Here is a 17,276-nt window from a genome sequence, read left to right as displayed (position 1 = left end):
TTCAAAGCCAAGTGTAAAGAAAAATTACAAGTCAGATTTATTCAGGCTAGCGCATTTGAAGTTTTAAGTGTTGAAAGGAGCAAAAAAGATTAAATGGCAGAACATTTTGACTTATATACCGCTCCACAGCACTTTACGGCATCTCTGTCGTACTGTCATTACTGTCATCATCTTGCCCCCAAAAATCTGGGTCCTCATTTTACCAACCTCAGAAGGATGACATATTGAGTCAACCTTGAGCCAGACAGAATCGAACTCCTGGCTGTGGGCAGAGCCTGCCTGCATTCTAATAAACTTTGCCACCACAGTTCTATGGTCTTGTTGTTTTTTTAAAAAAAAGATACAGGAAAGGAAGTTGATCCAGCTTTCCATACACTGCTGATATAAATTGTGAGATGGGAGGCATATAAATTTAGTACAGAATAATAAGAAATATATTTTGTCATCTCAGTGAGGTCCTGGATAAACGAAATCACTGAAAGATTATCTGCAAACCGATCACTTGCGAAAGTTTGCCCTCCCCACTTCTTCCTCCCCCAAAACACAAGGAAAAGCCACTTCAATAATTTCAATTTTGTCAGGAAAACATTCCCAAAGTCAATGTCTTCTTCTTTGCCTCAAGGCCTTAGTTTATTCTTAAATGACTGCTTCCTAGGAAATTGCTTTATCAATAGGTTATTACTGTTTTCTTTCATCAGACTGGGAGATTTATGTGACTTATTTAATTTTATCTTAGCATGTGGTATGAACCTAGGCTTGCCTAATTACCAATCATGGCTCAGTGCAATGTACAAAGCTAATATTAAACCTCACTATACACAGTTTTTTAAAAGGTTATTATGGATGATTGTAACTCCCTTAATGGTTTTAATGTTCGGAGTTAGAGTGATGATTGTATTGTTTTAATGTAATGATTTGAATTCATTTTAGTACTTTAATAAACAAACAATTTAGTTTCCAAGCCTGCTTTACAGGAGAAGATAGCTGAATCTTATGCACTGTCACTAAGCAGCCCGACTCCCCCCCCCCCGTTAATTGCATCTATAAAAGTGGAAAATGCAATATCCTTTTACCCAAATATCTCAGTTATTTTATTCTATGGAAACTGTGCAAATAGAAGATACAGAACATTTATATGTACACGTATGAAATATTTCATTCCAGCATACAGACATTACCATGTTGTGTTTGATCTAAAGATACCAGTAGTACTTGGTAATTTATCTCTTAATATGAATTGTACAGAAATCCTAGCACAACTTGGTGCTGGGAATTTTTGGCATACTTGAATTTCTTACAACAGATGAGCGTTTCCTCTCTCTCTTTATCCATCATCCTGGGCAGCCTTGCAGCCACTGCAGCTTTCCTGGGGCAAGCAATAAGTCTTAGGAATCTCCAGCTTTGCATTCAAGAGCAAAGCCACTCTAGACCAATGATTCTCAACCTCAGGAACTTTAAGCTGTATGGACTTCAGTTCCCAGAATTTCCTAGCCGGCCATGCTGGCTGGGGAATTCTGGGAGTTGAAGTCCACACAGGGTTGAGAAACACTGCTTTAGACAGATCCCATCTGGCCCCTATTCTAAAACAATATTCACTGAACTGATCTTGAAAAATGACTTTTTTTTCTCCATGCACACTAGGCTCTTTACCCAATGTTTAATGCAAAAAGAGGCTGGTAACTTCAACCTTGTAAAATGACCACTAAAGAATTATTGGGCTGTTAAAGCATTAAAACAATTTGTTACCACATTTTTTTCCTTACAGAAATCAAATACGATATGGCTAATATGGCATGTATCACAGAGAACAGATTTCATTCAAATGGCAATCATTGTTCTAAACCATAGAACCTGGAGCAAAATATATGAATTTTCCTCTTCCTAGAAACCCCAAAATGTACAGTACTCCCCTCCAGAAACCCCTAGGATGGCTTACTTCTGAGTATCAAGCCATGGCCTGATTGAATCACCAACTTTCAGATTTGCATGTTACACTCTTTCTCATGAGCGGGCCTACCATTTGTGGGGTAGAAATTTCCATTTGTTTGCCATCACAGTGGTACCTCTACCTAAGAGCGCCTCTACTTATGAACTTTTCTAGATAAGAACCGGGTGTTCAAGATTTTTTTGCCTCTTCTCAAGAACTATTTTCCATTTACAAACCCGAGCCTCTGAAACTGTAACCGGAAAAGGCAGGAAGAAGCCTCCGTGGGGCCTCTCTAGGAATCTCCTGGGAGGAAACAGAGCCGGAAAAGTGAGGAGAAGCCTCTGTGGGGCCTCTCTAGGAATCTCCTGGGAGGAAACAGGGCTGGAAAAGTGAAGAGAAGCCTCTGTGGGGCCTCTCTAGGAATCGCCTGGGAAGAAACAGGGCTGGAAAAGGCAGGGAGAAGCCTCCGTGGGGCCTGTCTGGGAATCTCCTGGGGGGAAACAGGGCCTCCACCCTCCCTGTGGTTTCCCCAATCTCGCACATTATTTGCTTTGGGAAAAATTGCTTCTTCTTACAAACTTTTCTACCTAAGAACCTGGTCTTATTCTGGTTTCCGTAACAAACACAAACCATCATTTTTTAAATTCAAATTGTAAAAGCAACTGAAGTGCTGCTTGAGCCTATCAGCTCATTTACAAGTGTCAGAAAGGATAAAAAGGATCCTTGGCAGAAGTGGGCAGAACATTCACCAGAGCGTCCTTAGTGAAGGCTACTGAGAATATACATTATTTCATACTTAAACAAATTAAATGTTTCTTAACCATGGCAGCTTTCAGATAGATGAACTTCAATTTCCAAAATTCCCGAGGGCAGCATAATCAATCCACTGTTTCTCAACTTTGGCAACTTTAACATACAGGGGCTTCGACTGCCCAAAACACAGAAGTTATGAAGAACAGATAGTTCTTGACTTATGGCCACAATTGGGAGCAAAACATCTGTCGCTAAGTGATGCAGTTGCTAAGGGAGTCATCACATGACTACTCAATTTTGTCTTGGTCATTAAGCAATTCATCATAGTTGTTAAGTGAATCTGACTTCACTTAACAGGGAAGATCACAAATATCAATCACGGTGACCCAGGGATGCTGCAACCATGAAAAATATATGCTAGCTGCCATAGAAACATAGAAGACTGACGGCAGAAAAAGACCTCATGGTCCATCTAGTCTGCCCTTATACTATTTTCTGTATTTTATCTTAGGATGAATATAAGTTTATCCCAGGCATGTTTAAATTCAGTTACTGTGGATTTATCTACCACGTCTGCTGGAAGTTTGTTCCAAGGATCTACTACTCTTTCAGTAAAATAATATTTTCTCATTTTGCTTTTGATCTTTCCCCCAACTAACTTCAGATTGTGTCCCCTTGTTCTTGTGTTCACTTTCCTATTAAAAACACTTCCCTCCTGAACCTTATTTAACCCTTTGACATATTTAAATGTTTCGATCATGTCCCCCCTTTTCCTTCTGTCCTCCAGACTATACAGATTGAGTTCATTAAGTCTTTCCTGATACGTTTTATGCTTAAGACCTTCCACCATTCTTGTAGCCCGTCTTTGGACCCGTTCAATGCCCCTAAATTGCAACCATGTGACTGTGGGGACTCTGCAATCATTGGAAATTCAAGGACCTGTCATAAATCACTTTCCCCCCCACTTATTTTCAAACTGTTGGTAAACAAATGGTTGTAAATTGAGATTACCTGTAATAATGGGCGAAGTTCTTTTCTAACCCTTAGCAGGAGAAAGAAGAACATTTTTAGTTCAACAGCACTTTCTTCCTTGTTTTCCTCCATTTATGTTTTCCAATTATGTGTATTCTCTTCTTTATCCTCAGCTTTGTGCTCAAAAAGGGAAAATCCTTGTTTACCTTTATTTGCTATTTACATTTGCCTCATAAATGCATCAGGCTGTTTCCTGTATACCTCCTGTCTTTGGTTCTCAATATTTATTTTATTTATTTATTTATTTGATTTTTATGCCGCCCTTCTCCTTAGACTCAGGACGGCTTAAAACATGTTAGCAATAACACTTTTTTAAACAGAGCCAGCATATTGCCCCCACAATCTGGGTCCTCATGAATATGCTTTTAATCACCCCTATTTAATCCCCTAAAACCCATTAAATTATCATTATTTTTTGAATTTCTTTAGATTTCCTCTCATTTGATTACAAATTTGTTTCCCTAAATTGGGAATTCGGGATATCCCAAAAACCAAGAGATGTTGGATACTGCGTGTGCTTTGCCTTGATGGATGAGTACAGACACTTGTTTGATCCTTAGAGGGCTCTTCATTTTTTAAAAATCTGTCTCTGCAAAAATCTTGAGTTTTCTGTTTTCTCTTGTTCCTTGAATAAAATTTCCGGCCTATGAACAAATACTAACCCTTAAAGAAAAAGGGCATCTTATGTGGAACCAATTTGATCCAATAACCATATGAATTTCTCCTCATTCTTTCAGTGATATGACACCTCGCAATAATTAAGTAACTAAATACAACTTGAGATACAATTTTGCCTCCTTATGATAATCATGTTTTATTTATTTATTATTATTTTATTAATTGAATTTGTATGTAGCCCCTCTCTGAGGACTTGGGGCGGCTCACAACATATCAAAAAGAATATACTATATACATATCTAAAAATCCAATTAATATACTAAAAATGTTTTATAAACTCTAATAAGATTTAAAATCATTCATTACTATTCATTTTCTCTTTTTCTTCCCCTTTTTCTCCTTTCTGCTTCCCCAATTCTACCTTAGTTTAGAACTAAGACGCCTTAAACAAGATCTAAGTATTGCCCACAAGATCATATGCTGCAACGTCCTGCCTGTCGGCAACTACTTCAGCTTCAACCACAACAACACAAGAGCACACAACAGATTTAAACTTAATATTAAGCGCTCCAAACTCGACTGTAAAAAATATGACTTCAGTAACCGAGTTGTCGAAGCGTAGAACTCATTAACGGACTCCATAGTGTCATCCCCAAACCCCCAACACTTTACCCTTAGATTATCTACGGTTGACCTATCCAGATTCCTAAGAGGTCAGTAAGGGGCGAGTACAAGTGCACTAGAGTGCCTTCTGTCCTCTGTCCTATTGCTCTCCTATATCTCCTATACCTTTCTTCTATTCCTATATCTCTTCTTCTATTCTTTCATTGATATGTTCTATTACTATACCTTCTTTTCTATTATTTCTTAGATATATTTTACTATGAGTATCTCCTCTATAACCTTCATCATGTATTTTACTATGTGTATATAGATATATACCCACTAAAACCCTCATTGTGTATTGGACAAAATAAATATATAAACAAAATAAAAATAATACCGTATTTTTCCCTCGAAGACCAGCATCTGCGGTCTATAGCAGTCTATCCCCTGCTGCCATAGGAAGAGCAAGAGACTGGGAGGAAGGCTGGCCCACAGGTGAGTGGGATGTTCTGGCCGTGGAGTGCAGAAGGCAGGGCTTTTTTTTTCTATTCTAACTGGGTGCAACCTCCCCTTTCACTCCTGATGCTCTCGATGGCTGGGCCTCTGAACCTGAGTGGCTGCCTGCCTGCCTGCCCTCTGGCCTGTCTCTCATATTCTCCCTGTCATCGTAGGCAGCAACTGGGTCAGGAAGAAATAGAAGGCTGGGCGAGGTCGGATGAAATCAAACAGAGGGGATCCTGAAAAATGAGACAGGCAGGGGAAAAAACAAAGGGGATACGTGCTTAAAAATAACCAAATAGCCAAAAGCCATCCCTGAAAGTTTGGAGTGTAAAAGAGATTCTGGGAAGACAGGCAGGCAAGCAGGCAGATAAAGAGGCTACTAAATGGGCCTATTTCTCTCCAATACAGAATGAGGCCCTCTCCAGTCTTGGACCTTCCTCCCAAACCTTCCTATCCCTGGGCTGGGAGGACTCTGGGGTAGAGGCTATTTGGTGTTCTGCATTTGTTCACCGCCTAGCGCAGCATGGCTTTAAGCCGAAGCAGGCCTGCTCTGTAATAGAAACAGTAATGTCACCATCACGCTGGGACTAATTCTCACTCCCTCTGACTCTATTTGCACAGGGCCACGCACAGATCAATAGAAGCCAATGCTTTTGCCGGCTGATAAATTATCCTCACACAGCTTAGAGCAACAGCCAAGGTGTAACCCTTTATCCACCCAGTGCGTTGATCTTAATCTGGATCCCGGTCTTCTAGCCTTCTGTAAGGAGATAGGATTCAAACATTCAGTGAGTTGCTGTTCACAAGCACTGGGTTAGCGCAAGCCAGGTTCCTGCTCCTCTTTCAACTGAATATCAGAAACAATAACCAGCAGCCCAAAGCCTAATTCTAAGATGGGCAATCAATAACTGGGCAGTCCAGGTTTATGTTAAACCAGTGGTTCCCAATGTGGGCAATTTGATTTTTAATGGGGGGCAATTGAAACCTTTTTTGAACAAAGTTAGTGGCCTTTTAGGCTTCCTCCTGTGAGTAGTTCACTTTTTTGAATAAGAATTAAGTTAGTCGGAGGGGGGGGAGAGATCAAAAGCAACATGAGAAAATATTATTTTACTGAAAGAGTAGTAGATCCTTGGAACAAATTTCCAGCAGACGTGGTTAATAAATCCACAGTAACTGAATTTAAACATGCCTGGGATAAACATATATCCATCCTAAGATAAAATACAGGAAATAGTATAAGGGCAGACTAGATGGACCATGAGGTCTTTTTCTGCCGTGAGACTTCTATGTTTCTAATTATATGTCATGTGAGGGGGAGGGCTCAGGATTTTAGGGATCCTTAGGTGGGGCATGGCCAAAAAAAGGTTGGGAACCACTGTGTTAAACCAAGTGCAAACCATACAGTGTACACTTAATCATCCCATTTTCTGTTCCCTTAAACTGTTGTACTGTAATCTTCAATATTTATCATTACTATTTGTATCGCAAGGCTCACATATCATGAAGCGAACAGCCAGACTTTTGTCTTTTTATGATTTCCAAATTCCTCTGATGTCGCTCTTCTGGGTAAACCAGTACTCCAGAGATTCTGCATCACCCAAGAATCCATTATGACATTTTGTCAGCCAGCCAAGAGCAAAACTGAAATGCACAGATTTGTCGTCTTTGACAATTCAATGTCGTGACTGCATGCATATCTGAACAGTAAGCTTACTGTGTCCATCTATGGTCCCTCTAGACTTATTTCTATTCCTGACATGCCTCCTGTCTATGGAACTGCACAGTGGCAAAGCAGCATAACCAGATACTCCAGTTCCATCAATCATAGCCCGATTCTGTCAGCCTACAGTTTGGGATCAGCATCTGCAAGATGATGAGAGGGCTAACTACCTTAGCCTCAGATTCCATCTCCCACCACTCTATCTGGGCACTTTTAAAGAGATTTTACACAATTTCCCCTCATCATACCTACTGTATATCTATCAGATTTATGAAAAAATTTAGATATCTCCAACCTCCTCTACTTTCATTGTCTAATGAAAATAAGCTCCCTTCAGCTTTCATCTGCATGGCATACGGAGTGTTGAACCAGGGATAAAATTCAAATTTGGTTCTTTGGGTGTGGCTTGATGAGTGTGGCAGGGGAAGGATTTTGCAAAATCTCCGTTCCCATCCCACTCTGCGGCCAGCCAGAGGTGGTATTCTCCGAAATTTTCACTACCGGTTCTCCAGAACCTGTCAGAACCTGCTGAATTTTACACTTGTTGAACTCTATAATAAAATTGTTGTCCTTAATTCTTCTATTTCCTTTTGCATCTATATAGCTATTTCCTTTTGCATTCTATCAGCATCTATATAGCTGATAGAAATCTACATTTGCTGGAAAACTTTTTAATGGTACCACAAAGTTCAGCTGAGCTCCAGTAAGATATGTGCATCTTGACAAGAATGGGAATAATCTAGATATTCTTGTACAGATTTTGGATGAGAACGGAAGTCAGAATTGGATTGGGGCTGTAGGGTCCCCATTATTATTATTATTTGTATCATTTTCTAGCTGCTGCCTTTGCTTCCTCCTTCCCTTTTGAATATTACTATAGTCCTACACATGCTGTTCATTTTTTATGAGAAAAACACATTGCACAATATTTCCAGGAAATTATGGAAACTATTCCAAGATTTTTTCACTGAATACAAATAGCTCATTAAAATGCCCAATAGGATGTAAGCAAAGTGGGCGTTGTTATTATTTTCTTCCTCTATTAATGTGTCATTTTGCAAACTGGGACTTCACGTTGTAAAGATGAAGCTAGACATGACATGAAGTTGCATCTCTTTGTTCCAAAGATCTATGGGGTGTTTTTTCTTTTCTTTTAGAAAGAATAATTTCTAAATCTGAACAGATACACAAGAAAGGGAAAGAACTAATTCTTCTGTTCTTGATTGCCAAATAGATTTTCTCTAAAAAGGAAATGATCAAAGCTCCTGTTTTTCTTAAAATCAGATATATTATTTCTATATTTGCTTTGGGACTCTTTGTTGGGAGCTCAGAATACATATGCATCCTCGCACAGTCAGACTATTATACACACATTCATCTAGAGAAGAAAGATCTCATCCCCCCCCCCTCGTCTGCAAACAACTCTTCCTGGCAGACTGTCAGGAGCACATGGTCCCCTCTGGGGGGGAAACATGTCAGCACTTTACACATCAGCCCACCGAATCAGCTGCTAGCCACTGAGGACTGCACAGGAAATGGGTGAGCGATACGTGGTCCATCTGGGCTTTGAGTTACCAGTAAGTTAATTTAAGAAGAAGAACAAGCTCATGGTAAACCATCACATCTAGTTTGATTCTAAGTACTGTACAAACTAAAATTTAGATTGCAACAATTGAATTAATGGCACTGTGGAAATTAGACAGCTGGTGTCTCCCTAGATTTTGCCAGTCTTTCTTAAAATATGATCCAAGGACCCCGGGGTGTATGTGTCTCTTAAGACCCTGGCACAGGTCTATGAAATCAAAATGATTGACCGGATATTGAAGATAGCAAAAGAATGTCATTCTTTTATTATTTCTACTTCTTCTTCTTTTTTAAAAAAAACAAGACTTTTCTCAAGAAAAATATTTTATGTTAATTATCGAATGGGTTTAATATTATTCTTATATAATTCAATCAATATTCTTCAAAGCACCATTTTTTTGTTTTTAATAGGGTAAATATTGATAAATTTAGCCTACACAGACAAAAGCTCTTTTGGGGTCCTCCATAAGTTTTAAAAGTGAGAAGAGGTCTCTAGAGAAAACAGTTTAAGAAACACTCTTACATACAAATACCTATCTTGTAGCTAGGAAAACGTTATAGGAATGGCTGTCCCTGGAAACTGGACTTGGAGCATAATTGATTTAGAGATCTATTTCAAATATGTTTCTGTAGTGCCCAAATAGTGGGCAGTTTTCCAGTCCTTTTATTATCTTAACCCAATATAGCCCCATTCAACAATGGATTTGTATAGTGAAGGAAAAGAAGTTTCTATATTTAAACTTTGGACTTTATTATCTAAGAGTTTTTCAAATTCTCAACCTAGTGATTGAAACTATTATTATTTTGGCTTCCACTGACTTGGTGGCTTTGAATACATTTCAATGGGTGCTCAACAATAGTTTCCTTGCTTCTTTGTTCCAGCTACCCCTGGAAAAGCCCTGGAGATAAACTGAAACCATCTCAGTGTGTAGCACAGATGATCCCATACCCCCTGGCATTTTGTTCAAAAACACTAGGGGGACATCAGGTTATCTATTCTAGTAGTCAGACCTAATTTGAAAATCTACAAGCTTCTGTCATACTTCAAAGCTGTCTATAAGCAGCTTCCACGTGATAAATACGCCCTTTTCCTTTCTCCTTTTCGTTCCCTGATAAAAAGATTGGAGGAGTTGAATCGCAATAGCATTTAGACTTATATTATAGCACTCTCTGAGCGGTGTACAATGGCAGCATATTGCCCCCAACAATCTGGGTTCTCCTTTTATCGATCTTGGAAGGATGGAAGGCTGAGTCAGTCTTGAGCCAGTCCGGATGAAGCTACTGGCTGTGGGCAGAGTTTTGCCTGCAGTACTGCATTGAAACCATCACCACGATTGCATACTTTATATTGATAAACCACAAATCTTTAGAGTGATTCTGAGCACTCTTTCTCAAGGCAACGCGCTGCTTCTAGAAGGAACCAATATGCCATTATAGTTATACAGAAAACGTCCCTGGCTTGCACCAGCAATCCCAAACCAGAAGGAAAGCTGTCAGACTACTGACAAGAAAAGCAAGACAGGAACTGAAATTACCATTTCTCTTTCCATCTTAGCCCAGAGACTGGTCAGGCAGCAGAAAGAAAGCAGAGGTGATATTCAGTTGGTTCGGAAAGAACGGTAGTTGCGCCCTGCAGGTGGGTCAGCCCATCCGCGTGGGTGCAATCCTGTCCTATATGACTGTGCGTTTTTTGACACCACACGCATGCACAGATGTAGCATGCAAGTAAATTACCACGTTTTCTGATGCATGTGCGCCAGGTGTGCGCATGAACAAAGCAAACTCACATTTTTGATTCTGGGTGAACCAATTGTTAAATTATGTGAAGCCCACCTTTGAAAGAAAGCACTTGCTTGGTGGAATACCTTTTGCAGATGCTGCTATGGTATTTCTAACATCAACAGCAGATTCTGTTTTTTCTATCCAGAACAAGCTAGAACATAGTTCACAGATATATTTTTTTTGCTGCTAATTGTATATTTTTTTTACATACATTGGCAACCTTCAGTCTCAAAGGTATTGTGCTCTGGAAAGAGTTCCTAGAACAGAATCTAGTACGGTGGTACCTCTACTTACGAACTTAATTCATTCCATGACCAGGTTCTTAAGTAGAAAAGTTTGCAACAAGGAGCAATTTTTCCCATAGGAATCAATGTAAAAGCAAATAATGTGTGCGATTGGGGAAACCACAGGGAGTGTGGAGGCCCTGTTTCCTCTCAGGAGATTCCTCGAGAGGCCCCACGGAGGCTTCTCCCCGCCTTTTCTGGCCCTGTTTCCTCCCAGGAGATTCCTAGAGAGGCCCCACAGAGGTTTCTCCCTGCCTTTTCTGGTTATAGTTTCGGAGGCTTGGGTTTGTAAGTGGGAAATGATTCTTGAGAAGAGGCAAAAAAATCTTGAACACTCAGTTCTTATCTAGAAAAGTTCGTAAGTAGAGGCATTTGTAGGTAGAGGTACCACTGTATGGCTGAAAAGGCCAATCCAAGAGTGGCAATCCTTTCCACACTGAGGCTAAATCCATTCTGTCTCCTGCCCAGCCTCCAGATTTTGCTGTTTCCAGGACTGCCTCTTTGCCTTGGACTACTGAACAAGTATCTCCTCGAAATGGAGAAGGCCATGCTGCATCTTTAGTCTCCAAGCTGAACGATCAGAGGTCAAGGTTTCCCAGCTGTTAATGTCCATTCCCAAGACATTTAAATCCTTCTTACAGATATCCTTATATCGCAGCTGTGGCCTCCCTCTGGGGCACTTTCCTTGCACTAGTTTACCATACAGGAGATCTTTCGGAATCCACCCATCATCCATTCTCACAACATGCCAAGCCAGCGGAGATATTGCTGTTTCAATAGTGTATACATGTTAGAAATTCCAGCACATTCCAAGACAGTGCTATTTGAAACTTTGTCATGCCAGGTGATGCCAAGGATACTTCGGAGACAGTGCATATGGAAGGTATTAAACTTTCTCTCTTGCCTGTGTAAAGAGTCCAAGACTCGCTGCAATATAAAATGGTGCTCAGGACACAGGCTTTATAAACCTGTATCTTTGTATATACTGTCAGCTTCTTATTAAGCCATACTCTCTGGAAAATGTGGTGGCTGCTTTACCAATATGTTTATTCAGCTCAGTATCTAAAGAGAGAGTGTTGGTGATGGTTGACCCAAGATACACAAAGTCATGGACGACCTTCAATTCTTGTGCAAAGGTTGTAATATGGGGAAGTGAATCCATTTCCTGACTCGTGACTTGCATTTTTTCAGCATGATTGTTAATCCAAAATCTTGGCAGGCCTTGCTAAAACAGTCAATGAGTCATTGAATACCTTTGGCAGAATGAGCAGTAACGGCAGTGTCGTCAGCAAAGAGAAAATCCCGTAATCATTTCTGCTGGTCTCTAGACTTTGCTCTCAATCTAGAGAAGCTAAAGAGTTTTCAGTCTGATCTGGTCTGGAGATAGACTCCCATCTGTCACAATTCCAAAAGCATGCTTCAGCATCACAGCAAAGAAGATCCTGAATAGAGTTGGCGCAAGGACACAGCCCTCTTTCGCTCACTTCAAATGTCAAAGGAATCTGATGTTAAGCCATCAAAAACTACTGTGCCTCATGAAAGGACCTGATGATGTTGAGGAGCTGGTGGACATCCAATCTTGGGGGGGATTTTATAAAGGCCTCCCCTACTAGGGCAAAGGCTTTCGTAAGATCTATGAACAAAGAGTGGCTATCTTTGTTACCTGCATTTCTCCTGCAGCTGTCACTTAGAAAATATCATATCGGTAATGGACCTGTTGGCTCAGAATCCACACTATGATTCTGTAAAAAACTCCCCCTGCAAGCACCTGGGGTCTCTTCAACACGACACGGGCAAGCAGCTTCCCTACCACACTAAGAAGAGAGATGCCGCGGTAATTGTCACCTTTGCTCTTATACAGTGTGATGATATTTGCATCCTTCATGTCCTGCCGTACTCCATCTTCCCTCCAACAGAAATAGAAGATTGCATGCAGTTCCATGGGGGTGAACTCTTTCTAGCATTTCAAAACTTCAGCAGGGATATTATCTTTTCCAGGTGCCTTGCCAGAGGCGAGGGAGTCCAGAGCCATGTTTAGTTTCTCTAAGGTTAGTTCATTGTGAAGCTCCTCCAAGACAGGCAGACACTCAATGCCATTCATAGCCGCATCAGTTATCACATTTTTTCTAGAATATAACTCGGAGTAGTGCTTCATTGAATATGCCATCCGCTGCATTCGGTCCTGGATAATCTCATCTGTAGTAGACTTCAAAGGGGCAGTTTTCTTCTGTATTGGTCTTAAGTCCTGCTTGATGCCATCATACCTCCCCCCCTCCATATATGTTTGTTTGTTTGTGTGTGTGTGTGTGTGTTTTCGTAGATTTTCACGGGTATAGATATAAGTTTTGTTGCGTTTGGGTCTTTTCCTGTGTAAGATCAAGAGTGTCTTTGCGACATTTCGATGAAATCACACTCATCATCTTCAGGCTTGTGTTTTGTGCTTTGTGTTGGTACGAATAAAGCGTGGTTGGAGTTGCCGTTTTTATATACATACATACACATATATAATAGAAAAATGGCATCTCCAACCATGCTTTATTCACACCAGTACGAAGCCCAAAACACAAGCCTGAAGATGACGAGCGTGATTTCATCGAAACATTGCAGAGACACTCTCGATCTTACATGGAAAAACACAACCAAACTTATTTCTCTCTCGAGAGAGAGAGAGAGAGAGAGAGAGGGGGGGGGGGGGCGGGGGCAGGGAAAGAGAAGGAAAATTATCCAAAGCTGGTGATACATAAGTTCACAGATACAAGTGATACTTGCTATACTTGCTCAAAATAGCTCTTGCTATTTTTATGTATTTTACTATTTCAATCCCAAATTCTGATTCTGACTTGGGAAGCTGGTATTTTGGAACCTTTTTAGTTGCAGAGTGATGTTTTGTGCAGTTGGCATTTTTTACCTTTTGATCTTAGCGAAGAAATATAACTAGGGCACAGGGATCCACACACTGTGAACTGTTGTATGCCTTTGAAAAGTATAGATCAGAATAAAACAGCTAGTTTTTGTTATTATTATTTCAAAAGTATTTTCTAAAGAGTTGGAAGTAGTGGAAGGAAATACAAGTCAAAACAAAACAAAAGCCATCCCCCACTAGTGGCAGATGGTCCATTTCTAGGAAAAAAGTCGAAATGCTGTTGCTTACCAGCCTGGCTCTAAATGATTTCAGACTGAACTGCTTTAAAGACGATCTTCTCCCACAGCAGGGGTGAGGTCTAACTTTCCTCACCGCAATTCGCTTCCTCCTGTGCTGTGTGGGTGGGTGCGTATTGCGCAAGTGTGCCGCATGAGCAAACTCGCACGGATATGCAGTGCCAAAAACCAAGCTTCTGCACATACGCAAAAGCCAAAAACAATTCAATTCAATTTATTAGATTTGTATGTCGCCCCTCTCTGAAAACTTGGGGCGGCTCACAAAAGATGAGGGCACCATAGAGTCGGAGGCATGGCCAAACAAAGATCACTCGTGGTTTAGCAAGAGAGGGAGATTCCCGCTACCAGTTCTAAAGAACCGGTCCGAAACAGAAGCAACCCACCTCTGTCCCACAGGAAACAGGAAACAGTGAGGATTTCAACATCACCACTGGGTACCTACTCTTTATACACCTGTTTTCAGAGGTTTCAGGAGCAGTACTACTTAGGAAATTTTTCTTGGGTAGGGTCTATACTTTTAGCCCCTCCGGAGAAAACTTAGATGGAGTCAAATATTTTGACATCAATTAAAGGTTTTAAATAAAAATTTCTAGGTTTTTTGAAGTACTAAGTGAATTTGGTTTTATCTGTTTTTGCCACTTTATACACCCATGGTCCTGTTGTTTTATTTATTTTCCTTTCGGTTGTTGATTTTCTTCTTTTAATAGGGTTTGTTTTGTAAGCAGCAATTCTGCACAAGGTAGGGCATTACCCATATTACATTGCACCCACCATCTACGGTGGCAGCATTTGAAATCCATCATGCAGAAAATTATATCAAATCCACCCCAGGCCTCATTCTCAGAACCAGAACTTAAAGAGTTGAATTCTAATAATCAAAACTTGGTTTCCCTTTTGTTCTTTAAACTCTGTGCCTCTTTTCTTTTTTTATTCTTACTTTGTAAAAATAAATCAAGATAGAAACACATTCAACATTGATGTATTTAAGACCATCCAAAATACCCAGGATCCATTACACCCGAAGACTGAAGGCATCTAGGAGTAATGTACAGTGATCCCCCGCTCGTTGCGAGGGTTCCGTTCCAGGACCCCCCGCAACGAGCGGGTTTTCGCGAAGTAGCGCTGCGGAAGTAAAAACACCATCTGCGCATGTGCAGATGATGTTTTTAACTTCCGCAGCGCTAGCGAGGAGCCGAAGATTGGGGGCGGCGGGGCTGTTTTAAAACGTCGCCGCCAACATGGGGGGCTCGCTAGCACCCCCCGAACCCCCAACCCAGGTTTGGGGGGGTGCTAGCGAGCCCCCCATGTCGGCAGGGACCTTTTAAAACACCCGCGCGGCTTTCCAATGAGTCCCGAAGACACGTCTTCGGGACTCATTGGAAAGCTCCGATCGTTTTAAAACAGTTGCGCCGTTCTCCGCTGACTCCTAAAGCGGGGTGCGAAATGACTTGGAGGAATGGGAAGCTGAAACCGGCCGATTTGGACTTCCCATTCCTCCAAGTCACTTCGCCGCTCGTGTCCTGGCTAAACCGGGCAGCAGGAGACAGGCTTTGAGTTTTGGCTGCGGGGCGAGGGAGTTAGGAAAGTCCTACTTCTCCCCCCGCAGCCAAAAACTCAAAGCCTGTCTCCTGCTGCCCGGTTTAGCCAGGACACGAGCGGCGAAATGACTTGGAGGAATGTGAAGCTGAAACCGGCCGGTTTCAGCTTCCCATTCCTCCAAGTCATTTCGCACCCCGCTTTAGGGCGACAGGCGGTGGGCTGGGAGCCGCAGGCGAAAGGAGCTCGGGCATTGTTCTCCGGACCCCGCCCGCTCAGCCCCGCGGCGGCCCTTTCCCTCTCCAGGCTGCGGGCGGGGTCCGGAGAACAATGCCCGAGCTCCTTTCGCCTGCGGATCCCAGCCCACCGCCTGTCGCCCGGTTTAGCCAGGACACGAGCGGCGAAATGACTTGGAGGAATGTGAAGCTGAAACCAGCCGGTTTCAGCTTCACATTCCTCCAAGTCATTTCGCCGCTCGTGTCCTGGCTAAACCGGGCAGCAGGAGACAGGCGGTGGTCCGGGGGGCGCTGGCTCTCGGCGCTTTCGAGCTGAGTCCGGGAGCGAATTCGCTCCCGGACTCAGCTCGAAAGCGCCGAGAACGAACGGCAAGGAACGGCTTGTCTACGCCGTTCATTCTCGGCGCTTTCGAGCTGAGTCCGGGAGCGAACTCGCTGCCGGACTCGGCTCGAAAGCGCCGAGAGACAGCGTGGACAGGCCCGTTCCTTGGCGCTGTCTCTCGGCGCTTTCGAGCCGAGTCCGGGAGCGAACTCGCTGCCGGACTCGGCTCGAAAGCGCCGAGAGACAGCGTGGACAGGCCCGTTCCTTGGCGCTGTCTCTCGGCGCTTTCGAGCCGAGTCCGGGAGCGAACTCGCTCCCGGACTCGGCTCGAAAGCGCCGAGAGACAGCGTGGACAGGCCCGTTCCTTGGCGCTGTCTCTCGGCGCTTTCGAGCCGAGTCCGGGAGCGAACTTGCTCCCGGACTCGGCTCGAAAGCGCCGAGAGACAGCGTGGACAGGCCCGTTCCTTGGTGCTGTCTCTCGGCGCTTTCGAGCTGAGTCCGGGAGCGAATTCGCTTCAGGACTCAGCTCGAAAGTGGCGAGAATGAACGGCGTGGGCGGGCGAAGGGCGGGCGGCAGCGAGGAGTTTGCGTGGGCGGTGGGGAAACTCCTCGCTGACGCCAGCAAGAGGGGGAAGACCCAGGAAAGCCACCCAGCAGTTGATCTCCCGGTTGCCATCTACGCATGCGTGCCCATAGAAAAAACGCACGCATGCGTAGATGATATTTTGACTTCCGGGTTGAAAAATCGCGAAGTACCCTGTTCGCAATGGTTGGGGACGCAATAAACGGGGGATCACTGTACTCCCTTTAGTTGCAATATTTAGGAGTCCAACTTTCTGCGAAATAAACATGATATTGGAGCAAGAGAGAATGACAGTATTAAGACACTTATGCATATGTATGATACATTGTTTTGAGCTTGACTGACACCCAGACTTTAGAAGTAACCTCTGCATACTTGAAATATCTTCATTTGAAAATGTTTGCGTGTGAGTCATTTTGCACATCATTTATACCGGTATTCTAATCCTTTTAAATTAGAGATACGAAAATATATTGAGCCTTCTACAAAGCATGCATATGGTTCTGTTGTTGTTGTTGTTGTTATTATTATTATTATTTATTAAATTTGTATGCCGACCCTCTCCGTAGACTCGGGGCGGCTCACAGCAATAGTAAAACACAATGTAAAATACAAATCTAATATTTAAAACTA

At 42.5% G+C, this 17,276-nt stretch overlaps 1 protein-coding gene across 2 annotated transcripts in view; it reads right to left on the bottom strand.

Annotated features, from left to right (window-relative positions):
- The window catches only part of ADGRL1 (adhesion G protein-coupled receptor L1), a 181,045-nt gene that overhangs the window by 106,309 nt on the left and 57,460 nt on the right, over positions 1-17,276 (bottom strand). The window contains exon 1 of one of the 2 annotated variants that reach the window (XM_070739582.1): positions 5,334-5,387. The exons of the other annotated variant lie outside the window; for it this stretch is intronic. The gene's annotated coding sequence lies outside the window, so the exon portion shown is untranslated. Of the gene's footprint in view, positions 1-5,333; positions 5,388-17,276 lie in introns of those variants that run through there. 2 annotated transcript variants of the gene reach the window in all.

Source organism: Erythrolamprus reginae, chromosome 2 (assembly GCF_031021105.1).
Source record: "Erythrolamprus reginae isolate rEryReg1 chromosome 2, rEryReg1.hap1, whole genome shotgun sequence".
NCBI lineage: Eukaryota > Metazoa > Chordata > Lepidosauria > Squamata > Dipsadidae > Erythrolamprus > Erythrolamprus reginae.
The sequence above is the reverse complement of the archived record's forward strand: the minus strand, read 5'-3'. Positions and strand labels throughout refer to the sequence as shown.